Source organism: Coffea arabica, chromosome 11e, assembly GCF_036785885.1.
Source record: "Coffea arabica cultivar ET-39 chromosome 11e, Coffea Arabica ET-39 HiFi, whole genome shotgun sequence".
NCBI lineage: Eukaryota > Viridiplantae > Streptophyta > Magnoliopsida > Gentianales > Rubiaceae > Coffea > Coffea arabica.
The window spans coordinates 33,035,924-33,053,149 of record NC_092331.1 but is presented as its reverse complement, the minus strand read 5'-3'; the positions used below and the strand labels follow the sequence as shown (position 1 = coordinate 33,053,149).

The window sequence follows — 17,226 nt, the reverse complement described above, 5'->3', positions numbered from 1 at the left end:
TTGCCCCCTGTTTTTTTCCATCATCCCGCAACTCTAAATTATCATGAAATCAATCCTTCACGCTTGCGCTGATACATTTGCGCCGACAAATTTGAGCGACGATCCGGGCTTTGATCGAGCCGTACCGTTCCTGATTTGTCTCGCGCCTTCAGATCCTCCTTCACGCTTCGACAAGAAGCAAAATATTAAGCAATCGTTCCGACGGAGCTAAATTACTATAGGATAAAGAACGAATAGGAAATTTGGATTTCGAAACAAAAAAGAGAGGGGTGCAACACGAGGACTTCCCAGGGGGTCACCAATCCAAGTACTACTCTCGCCCAAACACGCTTAATTTCGAAGTTCTGATGGGATCCGGTGCATTAGTGCTGGTATGATCGCACCCGCCATATTCCTTTCGCTTTATTCTTTTAAACTACCCCGTCCTGCGAAGCAGTGTGGCTTTTCTAGACCGAAATTCATTTTAAGCGTCAATTCAAGCATTTTCCTATTATCCTTTTATTTATTTGCTTTCATATATTTTTTTTTGTTATTGATTTGCCCCCTGTTTTTTACCATCATCCCGCAACTCTAAATTATCATGAAATCAATCCTTCACGCTTGCGCTGATACATTTGCGCCTACAAATTTGAGCGACGATCCGGGCTTTGATCGAGCCGTACCGTTCCTGATTTGTCTCGCGCCTTCAGATCCTCATTCACGCTTCGACAAGAAGCAAAATATTAAGCAATCGTTCCGACGGAGCTAAATTACTACAGGATAAAGAACGAATAGGAAATTTGGATTTCGAAACAAAAAAAAGAGGGGTGCAACAAGAGGAATTCCCAGGGGGTCACCCATCCTAGTACTACTGTCGCCCAAGCATGCTTAACTTCGGAGTTCTGATGGGATCCGGTGCATTAGTGCTGGTATGATCGCACCCGCCATGTTCCTTTCGCTTTATTCTTTTAAACCATCCCGTCCTGCGAAGCAGTGTGGCTTTTCTAGACCGAAATTCATTTTAAGCGTCAATTCAAGCATTTTTCTCTTACCCTTTTGTTTATTTGCTTTCATATTTTTTTTTGTTATTGATTTGCCCCCTGTTTTTTTCCATCATCCCGCAACTCTAAATTATCATGAAATCAATCCTTCACGCTTGCGCTGATACATTTGCGCCGACAAATTTGAGCGACGATCCGGGCTTTGATCGAACCGTACCGTTCCTGATTTGTCTCGCGCCTTCAGATCCGCCTTCATGCTTCGAGAAAAAGCAAAATATGAAGCAATCGTTCCGAAGGACCTAAATTACTACAGGATAAAGAACGAATAGAAAATTTGAATTTCGAAACAAAAAAGAGAGGGGTGCAACAAGAGGAATTCCCAGGGGGTCACCCTTCCTAGTACTACTCTCGCCCACGCATGCTTAACTTCGGAGTTCTGATGGGATCCGGTGCATTAGTGCTGGTATGATCACACTCGCCATGTTCCTTTCGCTTTATTCTTTTAAACCACCCCGTCCTGCGAAGCAGTGTGGCTTTTCTAGACCGAAATTCATTTTAAGCGTCAATTCAAGCATTTTCCTATTATCCTTTTATTTATTTGCTTTCATATTTTTTTTTTGTTATTGATTTGCCCCCTGTTTTTTTCCATCATCCCGCAACTCTAAATTATCATGAAATCAATCCTTCACGCTTGCGCTGATACATTTGCGCCGACAAATTTGAGCGACGATCCGGGCTTTGATCGAGCCGTACCGTTCCTGATTTGTCTCGCGCCTTCAGATCCTCCTTCACGCTTCGACAAGAAGCAAAATATTAAACAATCGTTCCGACGGAGCTAAATTACTACAGGATAAAGAACGAATAGGAAATTTGGATTTCGAAACAAAAAAAAGAGGGGTGCAACAAGAGGAATTCCCAGGGGGTCACCCATCCTAGTACTACTCTCGCCCAAGCATGCTTAACTTCGGAGTTCTGATGGGATCCGGTGCATTAGTGCTGGTATGATCGCACCCGCCATGTTCCTTTCGCTTTATTCTTTTAAACCATCCCGTCCTGCGAAGCAGTGTGGCTTTTCTAGACCGAAATTCTTTTTAAGCGTCAATTCAAGCATTTTTCTCTTACCTTTTTGTTTATTTGCTTTCATATTTTTTTTTTGTTATTGATTTGCCCTCTGTTTTTTTCCATCATCCCGCAACTCTAAATTATCATGAAATCAATCCTTCACGCTTGCGCTGATACATTTGCGCCGACAAATTTGAGCGACGATCCGGGCTTTGATCGAACCGTACCGTTCCTGATTTGTCTCGCGCCTTCAGATCCTCCTTCACACTTCGACAAGAAGCAAAATATTAAGCAATCGTTCCGACGGAACTAAATTACTACTGGATAAAGACCGAATAGGAAATTTGGATTTCGAAACAAAAAAGAGAGGGGTGCAACACGAGGACTTCCCAGGGGGTCACCAATCCAAGTACTACTCTCGCCCAAACACGCTTAATTTCGAAGTTCTGATGGGATCCGGTGCATTAGTGCTGGTATGATCGCACCCGCCATATTCCTTTCGCTTTATTCTTTTAAACTACCCCGTCCTGCGAAGCAGTGTGGCTTTTCTAGACCGAAATTCATTTTAAGCGTCAATTCAAGCATTTTCCTATTATCCTTTTATTTATTTGCTTTCATATTTTTTTTTTGTTATTGATTTGCCCCCTTTTTTTTTCCATCATCCCGCAACTCTAAATTATCATGAAATCAATCCTTCACGCTTGCGCTGATACATTTGCGCCGACAAATTTGAGCGACGATCCGGGCTTTGATCGAACCGTACCGTTCCTGATTTGTCTCGCGCCTTCAGATCCTCCTTCACGCTTCGACAAGAAGCAAAATATTAAGCAATCGTTCCGACAGAGCTAAATTACTACATGATAAAGAACGAATAGGAAATTTGGATTTCGAAACAAAAAAGAGAGGGGTGCAACACGAGGACTTCCCAGGGGGTCACCAATCCAAGTACTACTCTCGCCCAAACACGCTTAATTTCGAAGTTCTGATGGGATCCGGTGCATTAGTGCTGGTATGATCGCACCCGCCATATTTCTTTCGCTTTATTCTTTTAAACTACCCCGTCCTGCGAAGCAGTGTGGCTTTTCTAGACCGAAATTCATTTTAAGCGTCAATTCAAGCATTTTCCTATTATCCTTTTATTTATTTGCTTTCATATTTTTTTTTGTTATTGATTTGCCCCCTGTTTTTTTCCATCATCCCGCAACTCTAAATTATCATGAAATCAATCATTCACGCTTGCGCTGATACATTTGCGCCGACAAATTTGAGCGACGATCCGGGCTTTGATCGAGCCGTACCGTTCCTGATTTGTCTCGCGCCTTCAGATCCTCCTTCACGCTTCGACAAGAAGCAAAATATTAAGCAATCGTTCCGACGGAGCTAAATTACTGCAGGATAAAGAACGAATAGGAAATTTGGATTTCGAAACAAAAAAGAGAGGGGTGCAACACGAGGACTTCCCAGGGGGTCACCAATCCAAGTACTACTCTCGCCCAAACACGCTTAATTTCGAAGTTCTGATGGGATCCGGTGCATTAGTGCTGGTATGATCGCACCCACCATATTCCTTTCGCTTTATTCTTTTAAACTACCCCGTCCTGCGAAGCAGTGTGGCTTTTCTAGGCCGAAATTCATTTTAAGCGTCAATTCAAGCATTTTCCTATTATCCTTTTATTTATTTGCTTTCATATTTTTTTTTGTTATTAATTTGCCCCCTGTTTTTTTCCATCATCCCGCAGCTCTAAATTATCATGAAATCAATCCTTCACGCTTGCGCTGATACATTTGCGCCGACAAATTTGAGCGACGATCCGGGCTTTGATCGAGCCGTACCGTTCCTGATTTGTCTCGCGCCTTCAGATCCTCATTCACGCTTCGACAAGAAGCAAAATATTAAGCAATCGTTCCGACGGAGCTAAATTACTGCAGGATAAAGAACGAATAGGAAATTTGGATTTCGAAACAAAAAAAAGAGGGGTGCAACAAGAGGAATTCCCAGGGGGTCACCCATCCTAGTACTACTCTCGCCCAAGCATGCTTAACTTCGGAGTTCTGATGGGATCCGGTGCATTAGTGCTGGTATGATCGCACCCGCCATGTTCCTTTCGCTTTATTCTTTTAAACCATCCCGTCCTGCGAAGCAGTGTGGCTTTTCTAGACCGAAATTCATTTTAAGCGTCAATTCAAGCATTTTTCTCTTACCTTTTTGTTTATTTGCTTTCATATTTTTTTTTTGTTATTGATTTGCCCCCTGTTTTTTTCCATCATCCCGCAACTCTAAATTATCATGAAATCAATCCTTCACGCTTGCGCTGATACATTTGCGCCGACAAATTTGAGCGACGATCCGGGCTTTGATCGAACCGTACCGTTCCTGATTTGTCTCGCGCCTTCAGATCCTCCTTCACACTTCGACAAGAAGCAAAATATTAAGCAATCGTTCCGACGGAACTAAATTACTACTGGATAAAGACCGAATAGGAAATTTGGATTTCGAAACAAAAAAGAGAGGGGTGCAACACGAGGACTTCCCAGGGGGTCACCAATCCAAGTACTACTCTCGCCCAAACACGCTTAATTTCGAAGTTCTGATGGGATCCGGTGCATTAGTGCTGGTATGATCGCACCCGCCATATTCCTTTCGCTTTATTCTTTTAAACTACCCCGTCCTGCGAAGCAGTGTGGCTTTTCTAGACCGAAATTCATTTTAAGCGTCAATTCAAGCATTTTCCTATTATCCTTTTATTTATTTGCTTTCATATTTTTTTTTTGTTATTGATTTGCCCCCTTTTTTTTTCCATCATCCCGCAACTCTAAATTATCATGAAATCAATCCTTCACGCTTGCGCTGATACATTTGCGCCGACAAATTTGAGCGACGATCCGGGCTTTGATCGAACCGTACCGTTCCTGATTTGTCTCGCGCCTTCAGATCCTCCTTCACGCTTCGACAAGAAGCAAAATATTAAGCAATCGTTCCGACAGAGCTAAATTACTACATGATAAAGAACGAATAGGAAATTTGGATTTCGAAACAAAAAAGAGAGGGGTGCAACACGAGGACTTCCCAGGGGGTCACCAATCCAAGTACTACTCTCGCCCAAACACGCTTAATTTCGAAGTTCTGATGGGATCCGGTGCATTAGTGCTGGTATGATCGCACCCGCCATATTTCTTTCGCTTTATTCTTTTAAACTACCCCGTCCTGCGAAGCAGTGTGGCTTTTCTAGACCGAAATTCATTTTAAGCGTCAATTCAAGCATTTTCCTATTATCCTTTTATTTATTTACTTTCATATTTTTTTTTGTTATTGATTTGCCCCCTGTTTTTTTCCATCATCCCGCAACTCTAAATTATCATGAAATCAATCATTCACGCTTGCGCTGATACATTTGCGCCGACAAATTTGAGCGACGATCCGAGCTTTGATCGAGCCGTACCGTTCCTGATTTGTCTCGCGCCTTCAGATCCTCCTTCACGCTTCGACAAGAAGCAAAATATTAAGCAATCGTTCCGACGGAGCTAAATTACTGCAGGATAAAGAACGAATAGGAAATTTGGATTTCGAAACAAAAAAGAGAGGGGTGCAACACGAGGACTTCCCAGGGGGTCACCAATCCAAGTACTACTCTCGCCCAAACACGCTTAATTTCGAAGTTCTGATGGGATCCGGTGCATTAGTGCTGGTATGATCGCACCCACCATATTCCTTTCGCTTTATTCTTTTAAACTACCCCGTCCTGCGAAGCAGTGTGGCTTTTCTAGACCGAAATTCATTTTAAGCGTCAATTCAAGCATTTTCCTATTATCCTTTTATTTATTTGCTTTCATATTTTTTTTTGTTATTAATTTGCCCCCTGTTTTTTTCCATCATCCCGCAGCTCTAAATTATCATGAAATCAATCCTTCACGCTTGCGCTGATACATTTGCGCCGACAAATTTGAGCGACGATCCGGGCTTTGATCGAGCCGTACCGTTCCTGATTTGTCTCGCGCCTTCAGATCCTCATTCACGCTTCGACAAGAAGCAAAATATTAAGCAATCGTTCCGACAGAGCTAAATTACTACATGATAAAGAACGAATAGGAAATTTGGATTTCGAAACAAAAAAGAGAGGGGTGCAACACGAGGACTTCCCAGGGGGTCACCAATCCAAGTACTACTCTCGCCCAAACACGCTTAATTTCGAAGTTCTGATGGGATCCGGTGCATTAGTGCTGGTATGATCGCACCCGCCATATTTCTTTCGCTTTATTCTTTTAAACTACCCCGTCCTGCGAAGCAGTGTGGCTTTTCTAGACCGAAATTCATTTTAAGCGTCAATTCAAGCATTTTCCTATTATCCTTTTATTTATTTACTTTCATATTTTTTTTTGTTATTGATTTGCCCCCTGTTTTTTTCCATCATCCCGCAACTCTAAATTATCATGAAATCAATCATTCACGCTTGCGCTGATACATTTGCGCCGACAAATTTGAGCGACGATCCGAGCTTTGATCGAGCCGTACCGTTCCTGATTTGTCTCGCGCCTTCAGATCCTCCTTCACGCTTCGACAAGAAGCAAAATATTAAACAATCGTTCCGACGGAGCTAAATTACTACAGGATAAAGAACGAATAGGAAATTTGGATTTCGAAACAAAAAAAAGAGGGGTGCAACAAGAGGAATTCCCAGGGGGTCACCCATCCTAGTACTACTCTCGCCCAAGCATGCTTAACTTCGGAGTTCTGATGGGATCCGGTGCATTAGTGCTGGTATGATCGCACCCGCCATGTTCCTTTCGCTTTATTCTTTTAAACCATCCCGTCCTGCGAAGCAGTGTGGCTTTTCTAGACCGAAATTCTTTTTAAGCGTCAATTCAAGCATTTTTCTCTTACCTTTTTGTTTATTTGCTTTCATATTTTTTTTTTGTTATTGATTTGCCCTCTGTTTTTTTCCATCATCCCGCAACTCTAAATTATCATGAAATCAATCCTTCACGCTTGCGCTGATACATTTGCGCCGACAAATTTGAGCGACGATCCGGGCTTTGATCGAACCGTACCGTTCCTGATTTGTCTCGCGCCTTCAGATCCTCCTTCACACTTCGACAAGAAGCAAAATATTAAGCAATCGTTCCGACGGAACTAAATTACTACTGGATAAAGACCGAATAGGAAATTTGGATTTCGAAACAAAAAAGAGAGGGGTGCAACACGAGGACTTCCCAGGGGGTCACCAATCCAAGTACTACTCTCGCCCAAACACGCTTAATTTCGAAGTTCTGATGGGATCCGGTGCATTAGTGCTGGTATGATCGCACCCGCCATATTCCTTTCGCTTTATTCTTTTAAACTACCCCGTCCTGCGAAGCAGTGTGGCTTTTCTAGACCGAAATTCATTTTAAGCGTCAATTCAAGCATTTTCCTATTATCCTTTTATTTATTTGCTTTCATATTTTTTTTTTGTTATTGATTTGCCCCCTTTTTTTTTCCATCATCCCGCAACTCTAAATTATCATGAAATCAATCCTTCACGCTTGCGCTGATACATTTGCGCCGACAAATTTGAGCGACGATCCGGGCTTTGATCGAACCGTACCGTTCCTGATTTGTCTCGCGCCTTCAGATCCTCCTTCACGCTTCGACAAGAAGCAAAATATTAAGCAATCGTTCCGACAGAGCTAAATTACTACATGATAAAGAACGAATAGGAAATTTGGATTTCGAAACAAAAAAGAGAGGGGTGCAACACGAGGACTTCCCAGGGGGTCACCAATCCAAGTACTACTCTCGCCCAAACACGCTTAATTTCGAAGTTCTGATGGGATCCGGTGCATTAGTGCTGGTATGATCGCACCCGCCATATTTCTTTCGCTTTATTCTTTTAAACTACCCCGTCCTGCGAAGCAGTGTGGCTTTTCTAGACCGAAATTCATTTTAAGCGTCAATTCAAGCATTTTCCTATTATCCTTTTATTTATTTACTTTCATATTTTTTTTTGTTATTGATTTGCCCCCTGTTTTTTTCCATCATCCCGCAACTCTAAATTATCATGAAATCAATCATTCACGCTTGCGCTGATACATTTGCGCCGACAAATTTGAGCGACGATCCGAGCTTTGATCGAGCCGTACCGTTCCTGATTTGTCTCGCGCCTTCAGATCCTCCTTCACGCTTCGACAAGAAGCAAAATATTAAGCAATCGTTCCGACGGAGCTAAATTACTATAGGATAAAGAACGAATAGGAAATTTGGATTTCGAAACAAAAAAGAGAGGGGTGCAACACGAGGACTTCCCAGGGGGTCACCAATCCAAGTACTACTCTCGCCCAAACACGCTTAATTTCGAAGTTCTGATGGGATCCGGTGCATTAGTGCTGGTATGATCGCACCCGCCATATTCCTTTCGCTTTATTCTTTTAAACTACCCCGTCCTGCGAAGCAGTGTGGCTTTTCTAGACCGAAATTCATTTTAAGCGTCAATTCAAGCATTTTCCTATTATCCTTTTATTTATTTGCTTTCATATATTTTTTTTTGTTATTGATTTGCCCCCTGTTTTTTACCATCATCCCGCAACTCTAAATTATCATGAAATCAATCCTTCACGCTTGCGCTGATACATTTGCGCCTACAAATTTGAGCGACGATCCGGGCTTTGATCGAGCCGTACCGTTCCTGATTTGTCTCGCGCCTTCAGATCCTCATTCACGCTTCGACAAGAAGCAAAATATTAAGCAATCGTTCCGACGGAGCTAAATTACTACAGGATAAAGAACGAATAGGAAATTTGGATTTCGAAACAAAAAAAAGAGGGGTGCAACAAGAGGAATTCCCAGGGGGTCACCCATCCTAGTACTACTGTCGCCCAAGCATGCTTAACTTCGGAGTTCTGATGGGATCCGGTGCATTAGTGCTGGTATGATCGCACCCGCCATGTTCCTTTCGCTTTATTCTTTTAAACCATCCCGTCCTGCGAAGCAGTGTGGCTTTTCTAGACCGAAATTCATTTTAAGCGTCAATTCAAGCATTTTTCTCTTACCCTTTTGTTTATTTGCTTTCATATTTTTTTTTGTTATTGATTTGCCCCCTGTTTTTTTCCATCATCCCGCAACTCTAAATTATCATGAAATCAATCCTTCACGCTTGCGCTGATACATTTGCGCCGACAAATTTGAGCGACGATCCGGGCTTTGATCGAACCGTACCGTTCCTGATTTGTCTCGCGCCTTCAGATCCGCCTTCATGCTTCGAGAAAAAGCAAAATATGAAGCAATCGTTCCGAAGGACCTAAATTACTACAGGATAAAGAACGAATAGAAAATTTGAATTTCGAAACAAAAAAGAGAGGGGTGCAACAAGAGGAATTCCCAGGGGGTCACCCTTCCTAGTACTACTCTCGCCCACGCATGCTTAACTTCGGAGTTCTGATGGGATCCGGTGCATTAGTGCTGGTATGATCACACTCGCCATGTTCCTTTCGCTTTATTCTTTTAAACCATCCCGTCCTGCGAAACAGTGTGGCTTTTCTAGACCGAAATTCATTTTAAGCGTCAATTCAAGCATTTTCCTATTATCCTTTTATTTATTTGCTTTCATATTTTTTTTTTTGTTATTGATTTGCCCCCTGTTTTTTTCCATCATCCCGCAACTCTAAATTATCATGAAATCAATCCTTCACGCTTGCGCTGATACATTTGCGCCGACAAATTTGAGCGACGATCCGGGCTTTGATCGAGCCGTACCGTTCCTGATTTGTCTCGCGCCTTCAGATCCTCCTTCACGCTTCGACAAGAAGCAAAATATTAAACAATCGTTCCGACGGAGCTAAATTACTACAGGATAAAGAACGAATAGGAAATTTGGATTTCGAAACAAAAAAAAGAGGGGTGCAACAAGAGGAATTCCCAGGGGGTCACCCATCCTAGTACTACTCTCGCCCAAGCATGCTTAACTTCGGAGTTCTGATGGGATCCGGTGCATTAGTGCTGGTATGATCGCACCCGCCATGTTCCTTTCGCTTTATTCTTTTAAACCATCCCGTCCTGCGAAGCAGTGTGGCTTTTCTAGACCGAAATTCTTTTTAAGCGTCAATTCAAGCATTTTTCTCTTACCTTTTTGTTTATTTGCTTTCATATTTTTTTTTTGTTATTGATTTGCCCTCTGTTTTTTTCCATCATCCCGCAACTCTAAATTATCATGAAATCAATCCTTCACGCTTGCGCTGATACATTTGCGCCGACAAATTTGAGCGACGATCCGGGCTTTGATCGAACCGTACCGTTCCTGATTTGTCTCGCGCCTTCAGATCCTCCTTCACACTTCGACAAGAAGCAAAATATTAAGCAATCGTTCCGACGGAACTAAATTACTACTGGATAAAGACCGAATAGGAAATTTGGATTTCGAAACAAAAAAGAGAGGGGTGCAACACGAGGACTTCCCAGGGGGTCACCAATCCAAGTACTACTCTCGCCCAAACACGCTTAATTTCGAAGTTCTGATGGGATCCGGTGCATTAGTGCTGGTATGATCGCACCCGCCATATTCCTTTCGCTTTATTCTTTTAAACTACCCCGTCCTGCGAAGCAGTGTGGCTTTTCTAGACCGAAATTCATTTTAAGCGTCAATTCAAGCATTTTCCTATTATCCTTTTATTTATTTGCTTTCATATTTTTTTTTTGTTATTGATTTGCCCCCTTTTTTTTTCCATCATCCCGCAACTCTAAATTATCATGAAATCAATCCTTCACGCTTGCGCTGATACATTTGCGCCGACAAATTTGAGCGACGATCCGGGCTTTGATCGAACCGTACCGTTCCTGATTTGTCTCGCGCCTTCAGATCCTCCTTCACGCTTCGACAAGAAGCAAAATATTAAGCAATCGTTCCGACAGAGCTAAATTACTACATGATAAAGAACGAATAGGAAATTTGGATTTCGAAACAAAAAAGAGAGGGGTGCAACACGAGGACTTCCCAGGGGGTCACCAATCCAAGTACTACTCTCGCCCAAACACGCTTAATTTCGAAGTTCTGATGGGATCCGGTGCATTAGTGCTGGTATGATCGCACCCGCCATATTTCTTTCGCTTTATTCTTTTAAACTACCCCGTCCTGCGAAGCAGTGTGGCTTTTCTAGACCGAAATTCATTTTAAGCGTCAATTCAAGCATTTTCCTATTATCCTTTTATTTATTTGCTTTCATATTTTTTTTTGTTATTGATTTGCCCCCTGTTTTTTTCCATCATCCCGCAACTCTAAATTATCATGAAATCAATCATTCACGCTTGCGCTGATACATTTGCGCCGACAAATTTGAGCGACGATCCGGGCTTTGATCGAGCCGTACCGTTCCTGATTTGTCTCGCGCCTTCAGATCCTCCTTCACGCTTCGACAAGAAGCAAAATATTAAGCAATCGTTCCGACGGAGCTAAATTACTGCAGGATAAAGAACGAATAGGAAATTTGGATTTCGAAACAAAAAAGAGAGGGGTGCAACACGAGGACTTCCCAGGGGGTCACCAATCCAAGTACTACTCTCGCCCAAACACGCTTAATTTCGAAGTTCTGATGGGATCCGGTGCATTAGTGCTGGTATGATCGCACCCACCATATTCCTTTCGCTTTATTCTTTTAAACTACCCCGTCCTGCGAAGCAGTGTGGCTTTTCTAGGCCGAAATTCATTTTAAGCGTCAATTCAAGCATTTTCCTATTATCCTTTTATTTATTTGCTTTCATATTTTTTTTTGTTATTAATTTGCCCCCTGTTTTTTTCCATCATCCCGCAGCTCTAAATTATCATGAAATCAATCCTTCACGCTTGCGCTGATACATTTGCGCCGACAAATTTGAGCGACGATCCGGGCTTTGATCGAGCCGTACCGTTCCTGATTTGTCTCGCGCCTTCAGATCCTCATTCACGCTTCGACAAGAAGCAAAATATTAAGCAATCGTTCCGACGGAGCTAAATTACTGCAGGATAAAGAACGAATAGGAAATTTGGATTTCGAAACAAAAAAAAGAGGGGTGCAACAAGAGGAATTCCCAGGGGGTCACCCATCCTAGTACTACTCTCGCCCAAGCATGCTTAACTTCGGAGTTCTGATGGGATCCGGTGCATTAGTGCTGGTATGATCGCACCCGCCATGTTCCTTTCGCTTTATTCTTTTAAACCATCCCGTCCTGCGAAGCAGTGTGGCTTTTCTAGACCGAAATTCATTTTAAGCGTCAATTCAAGCATTTTTCTCTTACCTTTTTGTTTATTTGCTTTCATATTTTTTTTTTGTTATTGATTTGCCCCCTGTTTTTTTCCATCATCCCGCAACTCTAAATTATCATGAAATCAATCCTTCACGCTTGCGCTGATACATTTGCGCCGACAAATTTGAGCGACGATCCGGGCTTTGATCGAACCGTACCGTTCCTGATTTGTCTCGCGCCTTCAGATCCTCCTTCACACTTCGACAAGAAGCAAAATATTAAGCAATCGTTCCGACGGAACTAAATTACTACTGGATAAAGACCGAATAGGAAATTTGGATTTCGAAACAAAAAAGAGAGGGGTGCAACACGAGGACTTCCCAGGGGGTCACCAATCCAAGTACTACTCTCGCCCAAACACGCTTAATTTCGAAGTTCTGATGGGATCCGGTGCATTAGTGCTGGTATGATCGCACCCGCCATATTCCTTTCGCTTTATTCTTTTAAACTACCCCGTCCTGCGAAGCAGTGTGGCTTTTCTAGACCGAAATTCATTTTAAGCGTCAATTCAAGCATTTTCCTATTATCCTTTTATTTATTTGCTTTCATATTTTTTTTTTGTTATTGATTTGCCCCCTTTTTTTTTCCATCATCCCGCAACTCTAAATTATCATGAAATCAATCCTTCACGCTTGCGCTGATACATTTGCGCCGACAAATTTGAGCGACGATCCGGGCTTTGATCGAACCGTACCGTTCCTGATTTGTCTCGCGCCTTCAGATCCTCCTTCACGCTTCGACAAGAAGCAAAATATTAAGCAATCGTTCCGACAGAGCTAAATTACTACATGATAAAGAACGAATAGGAAATTTGGATTTCGAAACAAAAAAGAGAGGGGTGCAACACGAGGACTTCCCAGGGGGTCACCAATCCAAGTACTACTCTCGCCCAAACACGCTTAATTTCGAAGTTCTGATGGGATCCGGTGCATTAGTGCTGGTATGATCGCACCCGCCATATTTCTTTCGCTTTATTCTTTTAAACTACCCCGTCCTGCGAAGCAGTGTGGCTTTTCTAGACCGAAATTCATTTTAAGCGTCAATTCAAGCATTTTCCTATTATCCTTTTATTTATTTACTTTCATATTTTTTTTTGTTATTGATTTGCCCCCTGTTTTTTTCCATCATCCCGCAACTCTAAATTATCATGAAATCAATCATTCACGCTTGCGCTGATACATTTGCGCCGACAAATTTGAGCGACGATCCGAGCTTTGATCGAGCCGTACCGTTCCTGATTTGTCTCGCGCCTTCAGATCCTCCTTCACGCTTCGACAAGAAGCAAAATATTAAGCAATCGTTCCGACGGAGCTAAATTACTGCAGGATAAAGAACGAATAGGAAATTTGGATTTCGAAACAAAAAAGAGAGGGGTGCAACACGAGGACTTCCCAGGGGGTCACCAATCCAAGTACTACTCTCGCCCAAACACGCTTAATTTCGAAGTTCTGATGGGATCCGGTGCATTAGTGCTGGTATGATCGCACCCACCATATTCCTTTCGCTTTATTCTTTTAAACTACCCCGTCCTGCGAAGCAGTGTGGCTTTTCTAGACCGAAATTCATTTTAAGCGTCAATTCAAGCATTTTCCTATTATCCTTTTATTTATTTGCTTTCATATTTTTTTTTGTTATTAATTTGCCCCCTGTTTTTTTCCATCATCCCGCAGCTCTAAATTATCATGAAATCAATCCTTCACGCTTGCGCTGATACATTTGCGCCGACAAATTTGAGCGACGATCCGGGCTTTGATCGAGCCGTACCGTTCCTGATTTGTCTCGCGCCTTCAGATCCTCATTCACGCTTCGACAAGAAGCAAAATATTAAGCAATCGTTCCGACGGAGCTAAATTACTGCAGGATAAAGAACGAATAGGAAATTTGGATTTCGAAACAAAAAAAAGAGGGGTGCAACAAGAGGAATTCCCAGGGGGTCACCCATCCTAGTACTACTCTCGCCCAAGCATGCTTAACTTCGGAGTTCTGATGGGATCCGGTGCATTAGTGCTGGTATGATCGCACCCGCCATGTTCCTTTCGCTTTATTCTTTTAAACCATCCCGTCCTGCGAAGCAGTGTGGCTTTTCTAGACCGAAATTCATTTTAAGCGTCAATTCAAGCATTTTTCTCTTACCTTTTTGTTTATTTGCTTTCATATTTTTTTTTTGTTATTGATTTGCCCCCTGTTTTTTTCCATCATCCCGCAACTCTAAATTATCATGAAATCAATCCTTCACGCTTGCGCTGATACATTTGCGCCGACAAATTTGAGCGACGATCCCGGCTTTGATCGAACCGTACCGTTCCTGATTTGTCTCGCGCCTTCAGATCCTCCTTCACACTTCGACAAGAAGCAAAATATTAAGCAATCGTTCCGACGGAACTAAATTACTACTGGATAAAGACCGAATAGGAAATTTGGATTTCGAAACAAAAAAGAGAGGGGTGCAACACGAGGACTTCCCAGGGGGTCACCAATCCAAGTACTACTCTCGCCCAAACACGCTTAATTTCGAAGTTCTGATGGGATCCGGTGCATTAGTGCTGGTATGATCGCACCCGCCATATTCCTTTCGCTTTATTCTTTTAAACTACCCCGTCCTGCGAAGCAGTGTGGCTTTTCTAGACCGAAATTCATTTTAAGCGTCAATTCAAGCATTTTCCTATTATCCTTTTATTTATTTGCTTTCATATTTTTTTTTTGTTATTGATTTGCCCCCTTTTTTTTTCCATCATCCCGCAACTCTAAATTATCATGAAATCAATCCTTCACGCTTGCGCTGATACATTTGCGCCGACAAATTTGAGCGACGATCCGGGCTTTGATCGAACGGTACCGTTCCTGATTTGTCTCGCGCCTTCAGATCCTCCTTCACGCTTCGACAAGAAGCAAAATATTAAGCAATCGTTCCGACAGAGCTAAATTACTACATGATAAAGAACGAATAGGAAATTTGGATTTCGAAACAAAAAAGAGAGGGGTGCAACACGAGGACTTCCCAGGGGGTCACCAATCCAAGTACTACTCTCGCCCAAACACGCTTAATTTCGATGTTCTGATGGGATCCGGTGCATTAGTGCTGGTATGATCGCACCCGCCATATTCCTTTCGCTTTATTCTTTTAAACTACCTCGTCCTGCGAAGCAGTGTGGCTTTTCTAGACCAAAATTCATTTTAAGCGTCAATTCAAGCATTTTCCTATTATCCTTTTATTTATTTGCTTTCATATTTTTTTTTTTGTTATTGATTTGCCCCCTGTTTTTTTCCATCATCCCGCAACTCTAAATTATCATGAAATCAATCCTTCACGCTTGCGCTGATACATTTGCGCCGACAAATTTGAGCGACGATCCGGGCTTTGATCGAGCCGTACCGTTCCTGATTTGTCTCGCGCCTTCAGATCCTCCTTCACGGTTCGACAAGAAGCAAAATATTAAGCAATCGTTCCGACGGAGCTAAATTACTACAGGATAAAGAACGAATAGGAAATTTGGATTTCGAAACAAAAAAGAGAGGGGTGCAACACGAGGACTTCCCAGGGGGTCACCCATCCTAGTACTACTGTCGCCCAAGCATGCTTAACTTCGGAGTTCTGATGGGATCCGGTGCATTAGTGCTGGTATGATCGCACCCGCCATGTTCCTTTCGCTTTATTCTTTTAAACCATCCCGTCCTGCGAAGCAGTGTGGCTTTTCTAGACCGAAATTCATTTTAAGCGTCAATTCAAGCATTTTTCTCTTACCCTTTTGTTTATTTGCTTTCATATTTTTTTTTGTTATTGATTTGCCCCCTGTTTTTTTCCATTATCCCGCAACTCTAAATTATCATGAAATCAATCCTTCACGCTTGCGCTGATACATTTGCGCCGACAAATTTGAGCGACGATCCGGGCTTTGATCGAGCCGTACCGTTCCTGATTTGTCTCGCGCCTTCAGATCCTCATTCACGCTTCGACAAGAAGCAAAATATTAAGCAATCGTTCCGACGGAGCTAAATTACTACAGGATAAAGAACGAATAGGAAATTTGGATTTCGAAACAAAAAAAAGAGGGGTGCAACAAGAGGAATTCCCAGGGGGTCACCCATCCTAGTACTACTGTCGCCCAAGCATGCTTAACTTCGGAGTTCTGATGGGATCCGGTGCATTAGTGCTGGTATGATCGCACCCGCCATGTTCCTTTCGCTTTATTCTTTTAAACCATCCCGTCCTGCGAAGCAGTGTGGCTTTTCTAGACCGAAATTCATTTTAAGCGTCAATTCAAGCATTTTTCTCTTACCCTTTTGTTTATTTGCTTTCATATTTTTTTTTGTTATTGATTTGCCCCCTGTTTTTTTCCATTATCCCGCAACTCTAAATTATCATGAAATCAATCCTTCACGCTTGCGCTGATACATTTGCGCCGACAAATTTGAGCGACGATCCGGGCTTTGATCGAGCCGTACCGTTCCTGATTTGTCTCGCGCCTTCAGATCCGCCTTCATGCTTCGAGAAAAAGCAAAATATGAAGCAATCGTTCCGAAGGACCTAAATTACTACAGGATAAAGAACGAATAGAAAATTTGAATTTCGAAAAAAAAAAGAGAGGGGTGCAACAAGAGGAATTCCCAGGGGGTCACCCTTCCTAGTACTACTCTCGCCCAAGCATGCTTAACTTCGGAGTTCTGAAGGGATCCGGTGCATTAGTGCTGGTATGATCACACTCGCCATGTTCCTTTCGCTTTATTCTTTTAAACTACCCCGTCCTGCGAAGCAGTGTGGCTTTTCTAGACCGAAATTCATTTTAAGCGTCAATTCAAGCATTTTCCTATTATCCTTTTATTTATTTGCTTTCATATTTTTTTTTTTGTTATTGATTTGCCCCCTGTTTTTTTCCATCATCCCGCAGCTCTAAATTATCATGAAATCAATCCTTCACGCTTGCGTTGATACATTTGCGC

At 42.4% G+C, this 17,226-nt stretch overlaps 32 non-coding genes across 32 annotated transcripts; all 32 read right to left on the bottom strand.

The window, feature by feature from the left end:
• Positions 1 to 266: 266 nt before the first annotated feature.
• LOC140022207 (5S ribosomal RNA) lies at positions 267 to 385 on the bottom strand. The gene has a single exon (XR_011826189.1). It is a non-coding gene; the product is annotated as a 5S ribosomal RNA (ribosomal RNA).
• Positions 386 to 803: 418 nt separating this feature from the next.
• Positions 804 to 922, bottom strand: LOC140021952 (5S ribosomal RNA). The gene has a single exon (XR_011825934.1). It is a non-coding gene; the product is annotated as a 5S ribosomal RNA (ribosomal RNA).
• A 416-nt stretch (positions 923 to 1,338) lies between these two features.
• Positions 1,339 to 1,457, bottom strand: LOC140023850 (5S ribosomal RNA). Its single transcript, XR_011827815.1, has one exon. It is a non-coding gene; the product is annotated as a 5S ribosomal RNA (ribosomal RNA).
• A 417-nt stretch (positions 1,458 to 1,874) lies between these two features.
• Positions 1,875 to 1,993, bottom strand: LOC140031842 (5S ribosomal RNA). Its single transcript, XR_011835767.1, has one exon. It is a non-coding gene; the product is annotated as a 5S ribosomal RNA (ribosomal RNA).
• A 417-nt stretch (positions 1,994 to 2,410) lies between these two features.
• Positions 2,411 to 2,529, bottom strand: LOC140022206 (5S ribosomal RNA). Its single transcript, XR_011826188.1, has one exon. It is a non-coding gene; the product is annotated as a 5S ribosomal RNA (ribosomal RNA).
• A 417-nt stretch (positions 2,530 to 2,946) lies between these two features.
• On the bottom strand, positions 2,947 to 3,065 carry LOC140022205 (5S ribosomal RNA). Its single transcript, XR_011826187.1, has one exon. It is a non-coding gene; the product is annotated as a 5S ribosomal RNA (ribosomal RNA).
• Positions 3,066 to 3,481: 416 nt separating this feature from the next.
• Positions 3,482 to 3,600, bottom strand: LOC140022204 (5S ribosomal RNA). Its single transcript, XR_011826186.1, has one exon. It is a non-coding gene; the product is annotated as a 5S ribosomal RNA (ribosomal RNA).
• A 416-nt stretch (positions 3,601 to 4,016) lies between these two features.
• LOC140031841 (5S ribosomal RNA) lies at positions 4,017 to 4,135 on the bottom strand. The gene has a single exon (XR_011835766.1). It is a non-coding gene; the product is annotated as a 5S ribosomal RNA (ribosomal RNA).
• Positions 4,136 to 4,552: 417 nt separating this feature from the next.
• LOC140022203 (5S ribosomal RNA) lies at positions 4,553 to 4,671 on the bottom strand. The gene has a single exon (XR_011826185.1). It is a non-coding gene; the product is annotated as a 5S ribosomal RNA (ribosomal RNA).
• A 417-nt stretch (positions 4,672 to 5,088) lies between these two features.
• Positions 5,089 to 5,207, bottom strand: LOC140022202 (5S ribosomal RNA). Its single transcript, XR_011826184.1, has one exon. It is a non-coding gene; the product is annotated as a 5S ribosomal RNA (ribosomal RNA).
• A 416-nt stretch (positions 5,208 to 5,623) lies between these two features.
• On the bottom strand, positions 5,624 to 5,742 carry LOC140022201 (5S ribosomal RNA). The gene has a single exon (XR_011826183.1). It is a non-coding gene; the product is annotated as a 5S ribosomal RNA (ribosomal RNA).
• Positions 5,743 to 6,158: 416 nt separating this feature from the next.
• On the bottom strand, positions 6,159 to 6,277 carry LOC140022199 (5S ribosomal RNA). Its single transcript, XR_011826181.1, has one exon. It is a non-coding gene; the product is annotated as a 5S ribosomal RNA (ribosomal RNA).
• A 416-nt stretch (positions 6,278 to 6,693) lies between these two features.
• On the bottom strand, positions 6,694 to 6,812 carry LOC140031839 (5S ribosomal RNA). The gene has a single exon (XR_011835764.1). It is a non-coding gene; the product is annotated as a 5S ribosomal RNA (ribosomal RNA).
• A 417-nt stretch (positions 6,813 to 7,229) lies between these two features.
• Positions 7,230 to 7,348, bottom strand: LOC140022198 (5S ribosomal RNA). The gene has a single exon (XR_011826180.1). It is a non-coding gene; the product is annotated as a 5S ribosomal RNA (ribosomal RNA).
• Positions 7,349 to 7,765: 417 nt separating this feature from the next.
• Positions 7,766 to 7,884, bottom strand: LOC140022197 (5S ribosomal RNA). Its single transcript, XR_011826179.1, has one exon. It is a non-coding gene; the product is annotated as a 5S ribosomal RNA (ribosomal RNA).
• A 416-nt stretch (positions 7,885 to 8,300) lies between these two features.
• On the bottom strand, positions 8,301 to 8,419 carry LOC140022196 (5S ribosomal RNA). Its single transcript, XR_011826178.1, has one exon. It is a non-coding gene; the product is annotated as a 5S ribosomal RNA (ribosomal RNA).
• Positions 8,420 to 8,837: 418 nt separating this feature from the next.
• Positions 8,838 to 8,956, bottom strand: LOC140021950 (5S ribosomal RNA). Its single transcript, XR_011825932.1, has one exon. It is a non-coding gene; the product is annotated as a 5S ribosomal RNA (ribosomal RNA).
• Positions 8,957 to 9,372: 416 nt separating this feature from the next.
• Positions 9,373 to 9,491, bottom strand: LOC140023849 (5S ribosomal RNA). The gene has a single exon (XR_011827814.1). It is a non-coding gene; the product is annotated as a 5S ribosomal RNA (ribosomal RNA).
• A 418-nt stretch (positions 9,492 to 9,909) lies between these two features.
• Positions 9,910 to 10,028, bottom strand: LOC140031838 (5S ribosomal RNA). The gene has a single exon (XR_011835763.1). It is a non-coding gene; the product is annotated as a 5S ribosomal RNA (ribosomal RNA).
• Positions 10,029 to 10,445: 417 nt separating this feature from the next.
• On the bottom strand, positions 10,446 to 10,564 carry LOC140022195 (5S ribosomal RNA). The gene has a single exon (XR_011826177.1). It is a non-coding gene; the product is annotated as a 5S ribosomal RNA (ribosomal RNA).
• Positions 10,565 to 10,981: 417 nt separating this feature from the next.
• LOC140022193 (5S ribosomal RNA) lies at positions 10,982 to 11,100 on the bottom strand. Its single transcript, XR_011826175.1, has one exon. It is a non-coding gene; the product is annotated as a 5S ribosomal RNA (ribosomal RNA).
• A 416-nt stretch (positions 11,101 to 11,516) lies between these two features.
• Positions 11,517 to 11,635, bottom strand: LOC140022192 (5S ribosomal RNA). The gene has a single exon (XR_011826174.1). It is a non-coding gene; the product is annotated as a 5S ribosomal RNA (ribosomal RNA).
• Positions 11,636 to 12,051: 416 nt separating this feature from the next.
• Positions 12,052 to 12,170, bottom strand: LOC140031837 (5S ribosomal RNA). The gene has a single exon (XR_011835762.1). It is a non-coding gene; the product is annotated as a 5S ribosomal RNA (ribosomal RNA).
• A 417-nt stretch (positions 12,171 to 12,587) lies between these two features.
• On the bottom strand, positions 12,588 to 12,706 carry LOC140022191 (5S ribosomal RNA). The gene has a single exon (XR_011826173.1). It is a non-coding gene; the product is annotated as a 5S ribosomal RNA (ribosomal RNA).
• Positions 12,707 to 13,123: 417 nt separating this feature from the next.
• Positions 13,124 to 13,242, bottom strand: LOC140022190 (5S ribosomal RNA). Its single transcript, XR_011826172.1, has one exon. It is a non-coding gene; the product is annotated as a 5S ribosomal RNA (ribosomal RNA).
• Positions 13,243 to 13,658: 416 nt separating this feature from the next.
• LOC140022189 (5S ribosomal RNA) lies at positions 13,659 to 13,777 on the bottom strand. Its single transcript, XR_011826171.1, has one exon. It is a non-coding gene; the product is annotated as a 5S ribosomal RNA (ribosomal RNA).
• A 416-nt stretch (positions 13,778 to 14,193) lies between these two features.
• Positions 14,194 to 14,312, bottom strand: LOC140031836 (5S ribosomal RNA). The gene has a single exon (XR_011835761.1). It is a non-coding gene; the product is annotated as a 5S ribosomal RNA (ribosomal RNA).
• A 417-nt stretch (positions 14,313 to 14,729) lies between these two features.
• Positions 14,730 to 14,848, bottom strand: LOC140022187 (5S ribosomal RNA). Its single transcript, XR_011826169.1, has one exon. It is a non-coding gene; the product is annotated as a 5S ribosomal RNA (ribosomal RNA).
• Positions 14,849 to 15,265: 417 nt separating this feature from the next.
• LOC140024523 (5S ribosomal RNA) lies at positions 15,266 to 15,384 on the bottom strand. The gene has a single exon (XR_011828497.1). It is a non-coding gene; the product is annotated as a 5S ribosomal RNA (ribosomal RNA).
• Positions 15,385 to 15,802: 418 nt separating this feature from the next.
• LOC140032080 (5S ribosomal RNA) lies at positions 15,803 to 15,921 on the bottom strand. The gene has a single exon (XR_011836006.1). It is a non-coding gene; the product is annotated as a 5S ribosomal RNA (ribosomal RNA).
• A 416-nt stretch (positions 15,922 to 16,337) lies between these two features.
• LOC140021949 (5S ribosomal RNA) lies at positions 16,338 to 16,456 on the bottom strand. The gene has a single exon (XR_011825931.1). It is a non-coding gene; the product is annotated as a 5S ribosomal RNA (ribosomal RNA).
• Positions 16,457 to 16,872: 416 nt separating this feature from the next.
• Positions 16,873 to 16,991, bottom strand: LOC140023912 (5S ribosomal RNA). The gene has a single exon (XR_011827879.1). It is a non-coding gene; the product is annotated as a 5S ribosomal RNA (ribosomal RNA).
• Positions 16,992 to 17,226: the final 235 nt, after the last annotated feature.